Source organism: Ambystoma mexicanum, chromosome 10 (assembly GCF_040938575.1).
Source record: "Ambystoma mexicanum isolate Mex_15411 chromosome 10, UKY_AmexF1_1, whole genome shotgun sequence".
NCBI lineage: Eukaryota > Metazoa > Chordata > Amphibia > Caudata > Ambystomatidae > Ambystoma > Ambystoma mexicanum.
In genome coordinates, this window is record NC_090932.1 from 1,279,055,083 (window position 1) to 1,279,073,372 (window position 18,290).

Here is an 18,290-nt window from a genome sequence, read left to right on the forward strand (position 1 = left end):
GGTGGTAAGATTTTAATTCCAGTGATAAATCTCCCTGACCTGTGTCAACCCCAGAACCTTATGCTTGGACTTGGTAATTATTTTACCTTGTCCCTAGCGGAGTGGGATTCGTTTTCCCCCAGTCTTGTACTTTTTATATGGGTGACCTTTTTATGTCTCTCCATAGGGTGTGATTGGAGTTCTAGTTTCCTATAATTGTGGACTGCCTGTAATGTACTATGGTAGTGCACAGCATTTTAAATGCAGTGGTTTCTTTATTCCTCCTAATTCTTTTATTATTTCTTGGGTGAACTACTGTTCCCAAGAAGTAAAGTGGGATTCACATTCCCTTTACATTGATTTAAGTGTGCCAGCACGCGCCAATTTATGTGGAGTGCTGGGTGGATACAATGCATCCCCTTTCTTACTTACCTGGTAACATTTTTGCTACAATTCTAAGTTTACTTGAGTGGCTGGTGGCAGTGATTTTACTGTAGTGACTTTTTAATCTTATTACTCTCAGGCTGTTATATAAGCCTCAGTAACGTACAGACGGGCCACCATTCTGCTAGAATTGTGGGCTCCTTTTTGCCATTTCTCGTTTGCTTGTTGTTTGAGGTCTTCCCCTGCCATACTAGGCAGGAACGCACTCAGTGGAAGTTTTGTCTTCGGCGGGAATCGTTTGGATTCCCCGCCTAGGCTCCAGAGTGGCTGAGAAAGCAGGAAACGAGGGACGAGTCCAAAACTCTTCAGCACTTTATCTTTCGCCTTGCCTGAAAGGAAAGTCCCAATGGGGGGCTGGCTGCCCTCATTGGACAGCCAGACCACCCCTTTCTGTAAACTGCAGTTGTGCTGTATTTACCGATATAGTCCGAACCTGGAAGCTGCTGACAAGCCGACCACTGGAGCTGAAACTGAAGAGGAAGATGAAGAAAAGACGTGTGTAGCGTTTTCCAGCGACCAGAGAGCCTGCTGTGTAACCAGAGCCTGATGCAACCCTTCCTTCCAATCGAACTGGAGGTCCCAAATGAGAAGGCACCTACCAGAGGGTGGTGGGAACCACTAGTCTCTAGAATACCTGCATTTTGAGCCATCCCATGATGTGATGCGACCTTGCTGTGCTGCAAACCGACAATACCCTGGACCTCGAGCATGAGTGCAGTGTCCGAATCCAGCTGAAACTTTGGTAGACTCCTCCTGGACCTCCAGAGACACAATATGAATCGATCAAGTCCCCTCGCCAAAGTGCAGGACCGAGAGAGTGAAGAGAATCCGACCAGCGATATTCTTTCTTAATCTGGCTGCTGTAAAAAGGCACCAAATTGACAGAGCCGCGAGAATCAGTGAAGAAACCTTTGCTGGAAGCCTCCGACGACTGCTGCTAAAAGTTCCCATCCAGTGTCCAGTTCCTTCGTCTCCAGACAAAGAATCCAGGTGCTGGGTTCTGTGCTGTTGCATCTGGAAGGCATCCACTCAAAAGCTATTCTTGTATCCTAAGGTACTGTGGGGCCTTGGGTAATACCTTAAGTCTGGAGTGCATCCTGCAAGGCTAGGTGGGTGATTCGTAGGTGGGTGATTCGTGGTTGGGAGTTTGCCCCTACCACTTGCTCAGGCCTAATGCGGGAACGTACATAGGGAGCCTTCTGTGAAGTCGCTGAACACTAACTCTAAAGTGAATACTTATTTGTTTAAGAAGCTATCCTCTGGAACTTTGACTTTCCTGTAATGGACACGTATCCTGGCCTGCCAACAGCTGGCTCATAGACCATAAGGGTCCCTCTCTCTCCCTCTGAGAAACTCGTGCAGATTGTGTCTTGAAAGTATAACAAGTGCAAAAGTACTTACTTGCTAAAGAAGTTAGTGTGGTAACTGCATCTCTGTGAAAGTTAGTGTCCTTACGTTTATGCTTACCTTAGAGTTGCATTCTGACCCTCTAAAAGTGTACTTTGAATGGCATTCCCCCCTTCTGAAAAGTAAGTATTGGTACTGTTTTATTATTCTGAACTGAATGAGTGAAAAAGCTTATCAATAGGGTTTTATCTACCTTGAAATACATTGTGTCTTTCTTAAAGTGTACCATTTGGTTTTGTTTTCCTTGAACAGTCTTGAAGTGAATACTAGTCTTAAGTATATGGTTTTACTTACCTTGAATAGCTGCTGCTCTTCTAAACTTGTAAAACTGGGTTGTGCTTTCCCTGAAACTGCTTAGAGCATTTCTAAAATAGTCCTAGGGTGAATTACTGAACCTTGAAATACATAGTATCTTAAAGTGTAACTGGGTTTTGCTCTCCCTGAATTGCTTAGTGCATTCTAAAATAGTTATTGCGAGTTCATACTTATCTTTGAGAAGATCAAGGTCCCTCCAGAAAGTATACGAATTACATTAGTAGCGCTGAACTGTGCTCTACGAAGTATTATCTGTTACAAGGTGTACACTTGCAACTGGGTTGGTTTATTAAGTGATTTCTGAAACAGTATTACTGCATGACTGACAGGGTCTACTACCCTTGAATTACTTGTTCTAAACTAAAATTAACTAACCTGGTCTTATTCCCCAGGAATAGTACACTACCTTCCTAAATGTATAACCTTAAGTTTGACTCAGCTTGACTTGCTTCTCTAAATAAGGTTATACCTAGGTTTGCATATCATAGGTATTGAAGTTGGTTTTTATGATTGTGTTTAGATGATGTTATAGTACTTATTTACCCAGGATTTACCTTGGCCTACTTGTATTTAAATAAACCCTTTATTTTTACAATACACATTGTTTCTTTGGACCATATGTATGCTACAATTTCTTAGTATTAAGCTACAGCCCTCTCGCCCTCCTAAGCTAAGCCTGGCTGCTATGTCCATGCTTGTTAAGCAAGAATTGATGTAACTCTGTGGGAGACTACACAACCCTTGTCCTCTTGGTATTAGGTAACCCACCTATTGGTATAGGTCTGTACTACACAAGTTGGTAGTGTGACTGAGCAGCCAGACTTCTCAAGAGGGGTAAATGTGAGCTGTAGCATTGAAATCCACCAATACAAGTATCCAAATAACACTTACACTCAAGGATTTCTAGTAAAATAATTATTTATTTACCGGTCAGTTTCAAATAAGCATTCTTTAAAAAGGGCAATGTGCAATAATACAAATACACTTTAAAATACTCTCTCAGAATCGAGGCAAATCAAGTAGATACTCTTTAGAGACGCTTCATACACACTTCCTACACCCTGAGGTGACTTCACTAACTAGGACATTAATGGCATTTATATATCACTTTTGCACTTGGTAAATTCTGAGGTTGGTAGAAAGGAAAGTTAAAAGGAAGGAAAAAATGTTAAACAGGTTCTCAGAGCATGTGAGCACTTTTAAATCTCCCAATGAAGTCTCGATAAAAACCTTTCCCAGCAATATTAGTTAAAAAACAATGCATCACCTATAAGGGACAGTAAGAATCAAAGTCAATGGAATAGAAGAGTCTGCAGGGTGACAGGACAGCCAAAGTCAATTGGAGCAAAGTCTATGGAGCTGGGGCACTTCTTAGATAGAAAAAATCTTGCACAAATTTAGAGTTTGTTGAAGAAGAACAAGTTACTTCTTACCTTGTAACGTTCTTTCGATGGGATGTTCCTCCGACGTATTCCTTATCTTAGATATCTCTTTCCAGCTTAGCTGGCCTCGGAAATTTTTTCTCTATAGAGGGCGCTGCGCGTCGACGTCCGCCGAGTCGATCGACGTCGACGTCATCCTGCCTATAAAGGCCGCGCGCAGCGTCCGTTGCTCAATTCCGTTTTGTAGCCCACAATAATCCTTTCTGGACTAGACTAATCACCCTGAAGGAGCGTAAGCTGCAACAACAAGGGAAGTAGTACTGCGGGGATGGATGGGAGGGTCGATAAGGAATACGTCGGAGGAACATCCCATCGAAAGAACGTTACAAGGTAAGAAGTAACTTGTGCTTCGAAGGGATTGTGTCCTCCGACGTATTCCTTATCTTAGATAGGCTCCCATAGCAGTATTCTGTTATTGGAGGTGGGAGTACTGACTTCATGCTTCCTCTTATTGATGAATAGCGTGCAATACTGCCCTTCCAAACCTAGTTTCCTGACTGGAGGAGGAATCCAAGTTGTAAAACCGTGTAAAGGTATGGATGGATGACCATGTGGCAGCCGCACATATGTCTCGAACCGGCACTCCTCTTGAGGGCCGATGAAGCTGCGATACCTCTGGTCGAATGAGCCCTAAGATTTTGAGGGGGCTCTTTTCCTGCAAGTTTATAACATTCCAAAATGGCTAAAATAATCCATCTGGAAATGGTCTGCTTAGTTATCGGTAGCCCCAGCTTGTGACCTGCGTAACCTACAAACAGCTGGTCTGCTTGTCTTATCCTAGCCAGTCTACTAATGTAAAAACTTAAAGCCCTTCTTGGGTCCAGCCTGTGTAACCTCTCTTCCTCTTTCCCCGGATGGGGAGGAGGACACACAGATGGAAGGGTAATCTTCTGTGTGATATGAAATTCAGAAACCACCTTTGGGAGGAAATTAGGCTTCACTTGCAGAACAACTTTGTCTTTGTGAAAGATTGTATGAGGGGGTTTACAAGAAAGAGCTTGTAACTCGCTCACCCTTCTAGCAGATGTAAGTGCTACTAATAAAACAGTCTTAAGGGTAAGAAACCTTAACGAACAAGAGTGGAGTGGTTCGAAAGGTGTGCCCATCAGGAAAGTTAGGACTAAATTTAAATCCCATAGGGGAACCTGGAATGGTCTTGGGGGATAAACGTTAGTTAACCCCTTTAGAAACTGTATTACCAAGGGTAACTTGAAATAGGATGGTTCTTCCGCAGTGCGCTTAAAGATGGATAGCGCTGCGATATAGCCCTTGATGGTGCCAACTTGAAGGCCTGAATTCGCTAAATAAAGTAGGAAGGACAAAACCATTGGTGTACCACATGAAAACGGATCAGTATTCTTTTCCCTACACCAGCTGCAAAATCTGTTCCAACGGCAGTCGTATAAAGATTTTGTTGCTGGCCTTCTTGCCGAAAGCAACACCTCCATAACGTCATCAGGGAGGTCCCAATCCTTGTACCTCAGCCTTTCAGAAGCCAAGCGTGAAGGTTGAGGGTTTTGATGTCTGGATGGAGAACCTGGCCTCCCTTCTGTGAGAGCAGATTCTCTCTGAGTGGAAGTCGAATTGGAGGGCAGATGGACAAGTCTAGAAGGTCCGGGTACCACGTTCTCCTGGCCCAATCTGGGGCAATTAGGATCATGGTTTTCCGGAAACTTCTCAAACTCCTGATCATTTGAGGAATGACAGGGACTGGTGGAAACGCGTACAGGAGTAGAAACTCCCAGTCCACTATGAACACGTCTCCCAGAGCTCCTCTCGGGGGAAATTCCCTTGAACAGAACAGATCGCACTTTCTGTTGACACTGGTGGCGAACAGATCCACCTGAGGGGTTCCCCAAAGGGCGAAGATCTCTTGAAGGACTTCCAGAGCTAGTTCCCACTCGTGGGAGACTGTGCTCTGCCTGCTCAGAGCGTCCGCTGTCAAGTTCTTCTCTCCGGCTAGGTGAACTGCCGATAGAGAGATTCTTTCTTGGAGTGCCCAAAACCAGAGCTGCATCGCCTCTCTGCACAGTGGTAGTGATCCTACGCCTCCTCTTTTGTTGAGGTAATGCATGGCCACTGTTTTGTCCGTCATTATCAGGACATTCTTTCCTTGTACAGATGGCAGAAAAGCCTTCAGCGCAAGTCTGATGGCCCTCAGCTCTAACAGGTTGATATGTAGTCTGGACTCCGATGGAGACTAATGACCGCTGATCGTCAAGTCGTTGGCGTGGGCTCCCCACCCCGTAAGTGAGGCATCCGTGACTACTGTTATCTCCGGCCAAGATTGCCAAAACTGCTCTCCTTTCAGAATGTTCTCCTGACAGGCCCACCACTGAAGGTCTCGAGCCACCCTGTCGGGAACCTGAAGAAGATCCGTCATTCTCCCTGAGAATTGTGACCACTGAGTTCTCAGTGCCCACTGGAGAGATCTCATTCTCAGGCGAGCCTCTGGCACTAGGAAAATGCAGGATGACATGAGGCCAAGCAACCTCAAAAAGTCGAAGGCTGGGAGACGTTGGGCATTTTGAAACTTGGTGACCATCTGTAGAATATTTTGAGCCCTCACCTCTGGTGGCGAGGCTTTTCCCAGCGAAGTGTCCAGGATCGCTCCTATGAACTGGAGTCTCTGCGATGGTATAATTTGTGACTTCTTTAAATTGAGGGAGAAGCCCAGTCTGTGAAGGGAGTGGCAAACATAATCTAGCTGGATCTGAGCTTGTTCCGAAGATAAAGCTCTGATCAACCAATCGTCCAGGTAGGGGTAGACGTGAATCCCTTCCCTACTTAGACTTGCAGCCACTACCGACATTAACTTGGTGAAGACCCTCGGGACGGAGGTCAGCCCAAATGGCAGAACTCGAAATTGATAATGAGAGTTGCCAATTGCGAACCTCAGGTATTTCCTGTGTTTGAGATGGATTGGCACATGGAAATAAGCGTGCTGAAGGTCCAGAGATACCAACCAGTCCTGGAACTGAAGGGCCTGAAGGATCTGAGAGAGAGTTACCATCTTGAATTTGTCTTTCCTGAGGAATTTGTTCAATTCCCGCAAGTCCAAGATGGGTCTCAGTCCTCCGTCTTTCTTTGGTATGAGAAAGTAAGGGGAGTACCAGCCCTTGTTCCTCTCCGCTACAGGTACCGGTTCTATGGCACCTTTCTCTAGCAGGTCTAAAATTTCCTGCAAGAGGAGCGGATCTGGAGCTTTTTGAGAGCTGATCCCCGGTGGATGACTCCGAGGTATGCGTAGGAGAGGCAGGCAGTAACCTTGTGCAACTGTCTCCAATGCCCAAGCATCTGACGTGATAGCCTGCCATTCCGCCAGATGTTGAGTTAACCTGCCTCCTACAGGTGTCTTGTGAGGGAAGTCATCAGAGTGGTTTAGAGGCGGCTGATGCAGATGCCGATGGTAAAGAGGCACCTGCTGTTGCTGTGGCTTTTGAATATCTACCCAGTCCACCTCGGGTAGTTCTTCTTTGTCCCCTTTGAGCCAGTCGTCCTCTACCTCTTCCGAATGCAGAGTAGAAGCGAAAAGACTTGCCTCTCGCAGAGGTTCCTGTGGGACGAAAAAGGTGTCTGACGGATTGCAGCGCCTAGGGATTTTGCTGCTACCTTTGATGTTTGCAGTTTTTCTAAACTGTCATCCGCCTTTTTCCCCAAACAAAGAAGAGCTATCAAATGGCATGTTCAAGAGCCTGGCTTGCACATCTGGGGCAAAACCAGACTTTCTCAACCAAGCAAATCTCCTGGTTGTTGTACTTGCGGCCATTGCTCTGCTGATACTGTCAGCCGAGTCAATGCCCGTCTGGAGAGATTCGCACATAGCGTCTTTACCGTCCCTTATGATATTAAGGAACGCCTCCCTTTCTTCTCCCTCCGGGATGCAGTCAGCCGCTGTAGAAGCACACTCCCAAAGTGTATGGCTAAATCTAGCAAGGGTGCAAGTAGCATTAATAGATTTTAACGCCATGCTACATGCCGAAAAGACTTTCTTAGCCATAGCATTGTATTTCTTATCGTCCCTGTCCTGTGGGACGGTAGGGTAAGCAGTCTTGATGTCAGATGCTGCCTGTACCACCAGACTTTCTGGGGATGGGTGTTTGGACAAAAACTCAGGGCCTGCAGAAGATACCCTGTATTTAGCGGACAGTTTTTTATTTACTGCCGGGACGACATCTGGGGTTTCCCAGTTCGTCATTATTTTTCTTTGAAGAGCTTTATGAAAAAGGTACTACAGGATCCTCCTGTGGACCTTTATCAAGAATATCCATGAGGTCATCCTGTTGGAAAGCCGGTGAAGGTGTTGACCACCCCATAAATTCTGTAATCCTCGCCATTAAGGCTCTATAAGGGGTTTCAGCATGCTCCCCCGGGTCTGGCCTAGCGAACTCCACCTCTGGGGAAGTGTCTAAACCATTTGCCTCATGTAAGGAATCATGGAGTTCCTTTAATCTGCGTTTCTCTGAGGATAACTCCTCTTGAACTGGGGTTGCAGATCTCTGCAACTCAAATGGCTCTTCTTGATCAGACAGTTCTCCCTCTTCCATTATTGAAGACATTGTTCTCAATTGGTCTGAGCTCACAAAGGCTGTGAAACCCATCTCCAAGGCAGAGGGTGCCAAACTTGTCGTAATCGGCCTCGAAAACGTCGATGTCGTCAACGCCGACATCGAAGGCTTCGAAAGTGGCGTCGAAAACAAAGGTGGAGGCCTCGAGGTCTTCGATAGAATCGGAATTCTGCTCGAGGATATCGACAATCTCGACGACATCGAAGACCTGGGAATAGCCACTGGGTGCGCCGCAACCGTGACTTTCCTTGGCGTCGACGCCGGTGTTGAGGATGGCGTCGAGTCGACAGACCCGTGTGTCGAAGGTCCCTTCGACAACGGCGTCGAAGACACCGACCTCGGCGGAACCTTCGAAGAAGGATTCGAGGTCTTTGCTTTACTCGAGGGTTCGTGAGGCGCTCGAGAAGCTTCCTTCGCCGGGTGCTGCGACTCGCAGCGTTTTGGACCTTCGGGTCTTTCGACCAGAGCATCGCTCTCGGCAGTCTTCAAGGGGGTCGAGGCCACTTTCTCGAAGACGCTCATCATATTTTTTCGTAATTCCTCCCATTCAACCCGGAAACTATGTTTCATGGGGCAAGGGATTCTCTTAGGTGAAACAGAGGAAGAGGAGGACGAAGAAGGGGATCTTCGGCGTCTCCTTTTCGAGTGCTTCGATCTCGAAGAGTGATGGGACCCGCTTCGAGACCTGGAGCGCGAATGGTGACGAGGAGACGAATGTCTCGACTTCGTCGAGGAAGAAGAAGCTTTAGAAGTCTTACCTTTTTCCAGCTTCCCCCTACGCTCCTTCAGGGCTTTAGCTGTCATGGACATACAGTCCTCACACTCCGAACAATGGTGTTCAGCTCCCAAACACCACAGACAGACCCTGTGAGGGTCCGTTAGCGACATCTTTTTTCCACAGTCTCTGCATTTTTTAAAGCCGGACCGAGGGGTCGTCGGTTCAGACGAGGAAGCCATCGAGTATGGATCGAATATCTCGAGGAAAATGGAATAATACATCTACGAAACTGAGCAACGATATTCCGAGGCACTGAGTAAGCGCGGAAACACGGAACTGAGCAACGGACGCTGCGCGCAGCCTTTATAGGCAGGATGACGTTGACATCGATACGGCAGCTGTCGAGGGACATCGACTCGGCGGACGTCGACGCGCAGTGCCCTCTAGAGAGAAAAAATTTCCGAGGCCAGCAAAGCTGGAAACAGATATCTAAGATAAGGAATACATCGGAGGACACAATCCCTTTGAAAAATAGGGTCACAAGCTGTTACACTTGTGAAAGTTAGAGCTGAAATCAACTCTAGAAAGCAGCTACTGCAAATCCCAACTGAGAAGAGCAGAACTACAGACAAAGAGGTAAGTACCCCAAAGTCAGAACAGTACCTTTGGTTAGAGTTTGATGCATCTACGAAGTTTGAATTTAACAGTGGTAGAAGGGCAATAATTTCCTTCAATCTCCTTCTGATTCCTTTGTTTGACTTATTTTTCTCAGATTGTTTTTATTGTGGCGGGTGGGTGGGGAGGGGAGAATCGTCTCTGTTTTTTTATGTACTACATTATTTATGGATAAGTTGTATTAGTTGAAGTTATTTAGCAATATATTTGTATGATGGTAAAATGAATAAAGTAGATTCAAACAAAAACTAGATAGATGATGAGGATCCAGCTGGCTTCTGTCTGGTTGCAGTGATCCTGTGCTAATGGGCCTCAGTAGTGGGCACAAGAGGGAGGGCGTTTGATGGACTCCTGCACAGCAATTCAAAAGTCGGCGGCAGATACGGGCGTTCCTCGGATCATCGGCACATTTCAGTTTCAGCGCTCGGTAAACAGCACCACCGCGGATCTTGGACACCGGTTGGGCTTCCTTCACTCCTTGAGTCCAGCACTCTGGTGAGGTGACTCGAGCTTGGGTCGTCCTGCTTCAGGAGGGTCCTCAGAAGACTCCTGGAGCTTTTGGCCGGCTTACAGACGATGCACTGTACTACAGATTTATCGACCTCTGGAACTCGATTCCAGCAGCAGCAAAGAAGTAGAGCCAGTTGGGGGAAGGTCTTCCAGCAAAGTTTGTCTCGGGTTAGTTGGTCCCCCTAACCAAAGGGAAGAAGTCATCCTTTCCAGAGCTTTTCTTGTTCATTAGAAAAAAAAGTTTCAGTGCAGCAGGGCTTCACCGGGCAATTCAACGGCCCAGGAGGATGCAGCAAGCTTCGTTCACGGTTTCTTGGTCAGGGTGTTCTTCCCAGTGGTCGACTCGATCTTCAGTCCAAGAAGTCTCGCCTTTTATGCAGGTTTCTCCCATTCATGCACAGCCTAGCTCTCACTCGCACAGCAGGGTGGCTGTCCTACAAGGACGGACAGCCAGCCAGCCAATCAGAACTGGGTGCATTCAGGTTGCCCTGCAGACTAAGGACAGGGGAGTTTCGGGCACCTCCCTCACTTCCTGCCCTTGCAGACACAGTGGAGCACGAATTATGGTTTTGATAACTTTTTGTATTTTCTTTGTAGTGGTAGGGAAAGAATTCAAGTTAGACTACGTTTCTGGACAGAGGAACTAATTTATGTAAGCTGAACTGACAAGCACCCTTTTTACTTTATTTCTTTTTAGAGTAGGGCATAGATCCATAGGCTTAGGGACAGCTTGGGCCGTACATTTTGGTAAAAAAGAATAAATAAGTGTTGAGCTAAAACACCTCCTTGCCCATCTCCAGATTTTGACTGACCACAACACCCAAAACACATTCTGCTATTTTTTTATTGCTGAGCTCTCTTCTGTATGTAAATAAAATCTTTGTTTTACTTATCTTGCTTAGCTCATCTTTTTGGGCGGCAGTGGTCCACCCCTCATCTACCAATGCACAGAGATTCTCGCCTCTTGTTAGGACAATTGTTCTGAAGTCCTACCAAGACTTCATATGAACCATATCTAATTTGCTTCAACCTTAGAGACCCTAAGATCTTTTGCTGGACTTTAGGACCTTTTAATTTCAATAATTTCAACCCTAGAGACAGTGAGTCCTTTTCTCACTCTCTCATGTATTTTGATCTGATTTGGAATATGGGTTTCGTTTTTGGAGTCTGACAAACTCCATAGGCATCTACTTTTTGTATGGCGACACACAGCACCTTCAGTGCAGTGTCACAGAGAAATCCTTCAGATTTCTCATAAGGTTTAAATACCTTTTCTTGGGTGAACTACAGTTCCCAAGAATAGTAATATACTTACCTTTTCTCTTTGGAGCACCAGCACACACCATCTTATGTGGAGTGCTGGGGGGTTACTTAGTTGCCCCTTTTCCAACCTACTCATGTAACATTTCTTATGTTACCCTCACTACTTTAAATGGTTGGTGGCAGTGGTGTAATTTTCTTACCATTGTGCTTTTCTACCGCAGGCTGAATAGTCAGCTGCAGTATAGCACCCATGGGTGACCATTGTGTCAAAACGGCGCCAGTCTTTTTTTTGCCATTTTCTGTTTGTGAGGTCTTTCTTGGGTTTTACTCTGCATGCCAAATCAGGTTTGAGCCCTTTGTTTGTTTTGCCTTTGGTGGGCTTCAGTACTGAAACCTGCCTCTGGCTCCAGTGTGTCTGGAAGGGCAGGAAGTGAGGGAGGTGCCGAAATTCCCCTGTCCTTTGTCTCCAGGGAACCCTGAATGCACCCAGTCCTGACAGCCACCCTGCTGTTTAGACAGCTGGGTTGCGCATGAATGGGAGAAACCTGCTTAAAAGGCGAGGGTTCTCGGACTGAAGACAGGGTCGACCACAGGGCAGAACAACCAGACGAAGAAACTGAACGAAGCTTGCTGCATCCTCCTGGACCTTTGAATTGCCCGGTGAAGCCTTGCTGCTGTGCTGAAACTTTTTAAAAATCGACAAGAGAAGCTCCCGGAAGGGACAACTTCTTCCCTTGGGTTAGTGGGACAAACTAACCCAGAGACGAACTCCACTGGAACACCTTCCCCAACTGGCTGTACTTCTTTGCTGCTGCAGGAACCGAGTGCAAGGGGTCGAGAAATCCCTAGTGGAGTGCAATGTCTGTGATACGGCTAAAAGCTCCTGGAGTCTCCCCAGGACCGCCCAGAAGCAGGACGACCAGAGCTCGAGTCCCCTCACCAGAGTGCCAGACTCAAGGAGTGAAAGAAGCTGAACCGGTGTTCAAGATCTGCGGTGGTGCTGTTTACCGAGCGCTGAAACCGCAAAGTGCTTCTGATCCGAAAAGAGCCCATAGCTGCCGCCGATCTTCGAATTGCTGTGCAGGAGTCACCAGACGTCCTCCCTCTTGTCCGCCCGACTAAGGCCCAGGAACACAGGATCTGAATCACTGCAACCAGACAGAAGCCAGCTGGGCCACTCTTCTTCTAACCAAAGCTACAGTTCTGACTTGGGGTACATACCTCTGTCTGAAGCTTTGCTCTTCTCAGTTGAGACTTGCAGTAGCTACTTTTGTAGAGTTGATCTCAGCTCTAACCTTCACAAGTTAACAGCTTGTGACCCTACAGTGATTTTTCTGCAACAAACACTCTAACTCTGTGCAAGACGCATTCTATCTAAGAAGTGCGTCAGCTCCATAGACTTTGCTCCAATTGACTTTTGCTGTCCGGGCTCCCTGCATACTCTTCTATTCCACTTGACTGATTCTTACTGTTCCTCATAGGTGATGCATTGGTTTTAAACTAATATTGCTGGGAATGGTTTTTATCTAGACTTCATTGGAAGATTGTAAGTGCTCACATGCTCTGAGAACCTGTTTAACCTTTTTCCTTCCTCTAACCTTTCCTTTCTACCAACCTCAGAATCCAAAGGTGTACAAGTGATATATAAATGCCATTACAGTCCTAGTTAGTGAAGTCACCTCAGGGTGTAGGAAGTGTGTATGAAGCATCTCTAAAGAGCATCTACTTGCTTTGTGGTGATTCAGAGAAAGTACTTTGGAGTGTATTTGATTGCTGCATATATTGCCCTTTTTAAAGAATGCTCATTTAAAAACTATTGTTAATTATTTTAAACTACAAAACCTTGAGTATAGGTGTTATTTGGCTACTTGTATTTGTGGATTTCATTACTACAGCTCCACAGCTCACATTTACCCCTCTTGAGATGAAGCCTGGCTGCTCAGTCACACTACCAACTTGTGTAGTAGGTGGGTTACCTAATACCGAAAGGACAAGGGTTGTGTAGTCTCCCACAGGGTTACTACATCAATTATTGCCCAACAGCCCTCTTCATGGGGGAGACCAGCTACAGCAGGAGGGTTTGTCCTAGACAACAAGTCGAGTCCCAGCGCCAACCTGTGATAGCAACTGATGCGCTGGGCAGCCCAAAGGATGGTCGCAGGATACTTCTGACAGCATGCTTCTTATGCAGTGGTCCAAACTGATTGGTCCCAACAGTCTAAGGGTTCAAGCACCAACACTGATCTTTGTGGTTTGCTACAAGAGAGTCAGGGATTCACAGCAGCAATTTTTCATGTTTTGCATTAAGGGGTTCTCTTCCCCAGGTACTTGGCTGCAGTCGATCTGAAGAAAGGCTGCAGGATCCCTCCCAAACCCCCCCCCCCCCATTTCTCTCCCAAATTCTGGCTGGAGCCTCCCCATCCCACCAATGGCAGGATTGCACGATTCAAACTGAACAAGGGTGTCCAATAATGGACACCCTCTGGACACGCATCTGGTCTGCAACCGACACCCCCCCACCCCCTACCCCCACCGATTGGAATTTGGATTCAAACAGTCCCGTCTCCCATATTCAGCCAAGTTAAACATTTTCACTGAAGTTGAAACTGGATTCGGACAAAGTGGACAAAGTGAATGGCTCATCTGACCATTTCGGATCTAAAAAGACAGGAAGAATGCCAAAGAACAAATTGGCCAAACCAAAATGACAGGGCAAAAGCCACATGGCACGACCGTTTGGAGTATATGGCACTTGTTAAGGCAAGTTTTGAACGGCTCTCTGTTGAGAGATTCACACCCATTGACAGGGTTAGCACACCTGCCAAGAAGGGGAAAGACTACATGAACAGAGTGACAAGGCTTCTCAGGAGTGGGCAAGCAGGCCGACACAAAAAAGGTACAGTTATCTCTAGAAAATACACTACAATGATATAATATTTTCTTTAAATTACTGTTGTGTAGAATTTCCTTCCCGAGTGCAATTCTTCCAACTATGTGAGTCCCCCAACCTTTTTGCTGGACTATTGGATGTGTGGACTAATTCTCCTAAGTGAGTGGGAACCGTTCTCCACAGTCACTCATTCTTTAACTCTATACTTGGGTACCATTTTCACCTTATTTGGTTACTTTTTAATGGAGTCATGGTTTCCTCCATGTTTTCTGGCATCTACCTTTTACTATTGCAGCACACACCACTTTCTGTGCAGTGTTGCTGGAATCTCCATGAGCCGTCCTTTTTATTTTATCAGCGTTAACTAAAGTTAGCAGGTAAGGGGGACACTTGTATCCCTCCTGTATATTATTTTGTGAGATCAGCACACCCCAGCTCATGTGGAGTACTGAGGGGCAACATGGTCTCCCTTTTCTCACTGTTCCAGTAATGTTTAGTTACTGTTACAAGTTCAACCAATAGGCAGGTGGCAGTTTACCTTTTTACATGACCTTTTGTGGACTTCTACCACAGGCTGTCTTTGCAGCTGCAGTAGGGACACAGGGGGTCACCATTGCCTAAGAATGGTGGCTGTACTTTTTATTTCATTTTTTTTGTTAACGCCCTGTTCGATGACTTCTTGTTACTTGAGCCTTCTTCTACCTTCCTGGGTGGGTGTGGGAAGTCTTGATAGGTTTTTTCTGTCTTCGGCAGGCTTCCCTTGAAAAGCCTGCCAGGGCTATCCGAGTGCCTGAAAGGAAAAAGGATGTTACGGAGGTAACCGAAATTCCCCTGGTCTTTGTCCTGCAGTGTGCCTGCCTGGAACCAGTTTGAACTGGGAGGTTGGCTATCCCCCTGGGCAATCTCCCCCCAGAGTTGTAGGAGAGGCTTGAATGAGGATTGGTAGGCTCAGCCAGTGTTCTTGCGTAAAAGGTGAGGGGTTCTGGAGCTGAACCTCGAAGGACGACGCCCCAGCAACTTCCAAGCGACGGCCAGAACATAGTGACTGCTGAAGACCCGACCCTGAATCCCGCGCAACAGGGAAGAACTTTTGAAGACTACTTCCTCACCAGGACTGGTGGGCCTAGCCTGTCTCAAGACCACCTGGATTTTGAGCCATCCCATGAAGAGCTGTGACCTTCCCAGGCTGCAAACTCCCAATACCCTGTGACCTGAGCCATTTTGCAGTGCAACGTCGCGTGATGTGCGGATCCGCCTGAAACCTTGTGGGCATCATTCTAGGCCGGCAGGGACACTTTTCCACACTGTGACGTCCCCTCAGCTGAGTCGTGGACCAAGAACCGGAGAAAGGTCTACCAGATAACAAATGTCGCTGACCCAAAGCCTGTAAATGGCTCCAACGTACCACTGCCGCGAAGATCCACAGCTCAGTGTCCCATTGCTCGAAAGCATCTGTCTGTTCCTGGTAGGTAAAGATTTGGGGTAGTACCCTTAGGGTGCACTCCAACAACCTTAGCCTCAACCTTTGGACCCAAATTTTGGTATAAGTCTGAACTGCACAGGTTGGTAATGTGGATGAGCAGCCAGGCTCATCTCAAGAGGGGTCAATGTGAACAGTAGGGTAGTTACACAGAGATTCACTGCGACGAGTATTCAAATAAACACAGATACTCCAGGTTTCTTGATAAAACAATTATTAATTTATTTACCAGTCAGTTAACACAGCCTTCTTCAGAAGAAAGCAATACAATAGCAACACTCAAATACACTTCAGAAATACACACTCTTCGGTTTCCCATAATCAGCAAATACCCATTGGGGATGGCACCCAGACACTCCCTACACCCTCAGGTGACTTGATACCGTGGACATTAATATATTACTGTTGCATTCAGAGTAGACTTATGAGAGTGTCAAAGGAAATGGTTATTAGAACAAACAAGAGATCACAAATATTCTTAAGCAGGCAAATGCTTTTGGACCCCCCCCCCCCCAATGCAGAGTAAGTTAACCACTTCCTGGAAGGACAGGTGCAACACAATGACAGAGGAGAGAAGAGTCCTTCAGGGAAACATGCTAAGCCAATGTCACTGGGCAAAAGTCTATGTGACTGAAGCACTTCTTGCAGGTAAGTAAAAGTCTTTGCACAATGTTTTAGAAGTCTTTGAAGAAAAGGAACAATCAAATGTAGAGCCACAAGCTGTTTAGACTTGTGAGGGTAGAAGATGCAAGCAATTCTACAACAAGAGGTAAGTTCTCTTAGACTGTACAGTACCTTTAGTTAGAAGAAAAATCCAGCAGATGACTCCTGTTCCTGTGCAGCTTTGTAGATCCTGTTGTTCCTGGGCCTCAGTCGTGGGGACATGAGGGAGGACTTCTGAGGACTTCTGGGGACTCCTGCACTGAAACGGGACGGTCACCGACGGCAACCGGCAATCTTCAAACAAGTGGCACTTCGGTGTTTCAGCTCCTCGCGTTAACCACAAATAGCAACACTGCGGTCTCTGGCTGTTGAGTTGGGCTTTCCTTGCATCTGGGGTCCAGCACTCTCGAGGTGGCCCAGGCTCAGTCAGTCCTGCTTCCTGGGAGTCCGTAGGAGCTTCCTGGAGCTCTTGGCCAACTTAAAAGCAATGCACACGATCTGGTGTTCCTCTCCCTGGCTATTCGGCTCCAGCAGCGACTGCAGTGAAAATTCAGCTCCGAGAGGATGTCCAGGTGGCTTGCTTTGTAATTGATTGGTCCCACCAACTCAAGGGGAGAAGTCTTCCTTGCAGGGCTTCTCTAGCAAGGCGAATTTGGAGCTTCAGCACTGCAGCAGGGCTTCACCGGGCAAACCAACGGTCCGGGAGTTGCAGCAGGCGTCTCTTCCAAGTTCTTCTTCGGATTCCTTCGTCCAGTGGTCGACTCTGCCTTCCAAGCAAAAATGTCTCGCCTTTTATGCAGGTTTCTCACATTCATTCCAGTTTAGCTGTCAGTCACCCAGCAGGGTGGCTGTCCTCGCCGGACAGCCAGCTGGCCAATCACCTAAGAGTGCATTCCTGTCTCCTAGGAGACTAAGCACAGGGAGTTTCGGGCACCTCCCTCACTTCCTGCCCCCACCAAACACACTGGAGCAAGAGGCGGGTTTCACTCGTGCAGCCCATCAAAGACAAAACGAACAAAGGGACCAAACCTGGTTTGGAGCGCAGAGTAAATCTCAAGAAAGTCCTAAACAACAAGAAATGGCGAAAAAAGAAGACCGGGCCATTTTGACAAAAATGGCACCCATGGGAGCTTCAATGCAGCTGCGAACGCAGCCCTCAGTAAAAACACATCTCGGTAGTAAAAAGTAAACCACTACCACCAGCCATTAATTGAGAAACTAGACAAAGGGGATACTAAGTAACACCTCCAGCACCTTATTGTGAGATAGTGTGTGCTGGGTCTAGACAGTTACAAATGTAAGTAAAGTCAAATTCACTTTACTGCTCTTGGAAACATTAGTTATCCAAGAGAAAGGTATTTAAACCTTGGGAAATCTGAAAGACTTCCCTGTGCCACTGCACTGAAGGTGCAGTGTGACAATGCAAAATGATGCCTATGGAGTTTGTCAGACTCCAAAACCCAAAAGAAACACAGTTTAAATCATAGAAAAATACATGAGAGAGTGGGAAAAAGGTCTCACTCTCTCCAGGTTAAAAATTAAAAAGTCCTAGAGTCCAGCAAAAGTGCTGAGGGTCTCGAAGGTAGAGAGGAATTAGCACATTTCTGAGAATTCTCCCTAACAGTTCCTTCTTCAGCCGTCCAGGCCAAGAAACCCAAACCACAGACAATTGTTGCCTCACCTTGGGGACCAAACTGCTGCACCAAATTCTTAATTGATAAGGTACTGTCGCGAGCCTAGGTACTTAGCTTGGCCTTGCTGTGTTGCTCAGATGTTCTTGAAGGGCTGCAGTTAAGCCGTTTCTTGTACCCCTACCCCTCTCCCTTCCAGGGCACCCCGAGTCCCACTGGGGCTCAACATTTCAAAAACTCTTACCTGCAAACCTGAATTAATCTTCATAGACTCTGCTCTGTCTGCCGCTTACCTGCCCCTTTCC

The 18,290-nt window shown here is 46.7% G+C and overlaps 1 protein-coding gene across 1 annotated transcript in view; it reads right to left on the minus strand.

Moving 5' to 3' along the window:
* THOC5 (THO complex subunit 5) overlaps window positions 1-18,290 on the minus strand; it is a 476,028-nt gene that overhangs the window by 392,818 nt on the left and 64,920 nt on the right. The gene's annotated exons all lie outside the window — the stretch shown is intronic.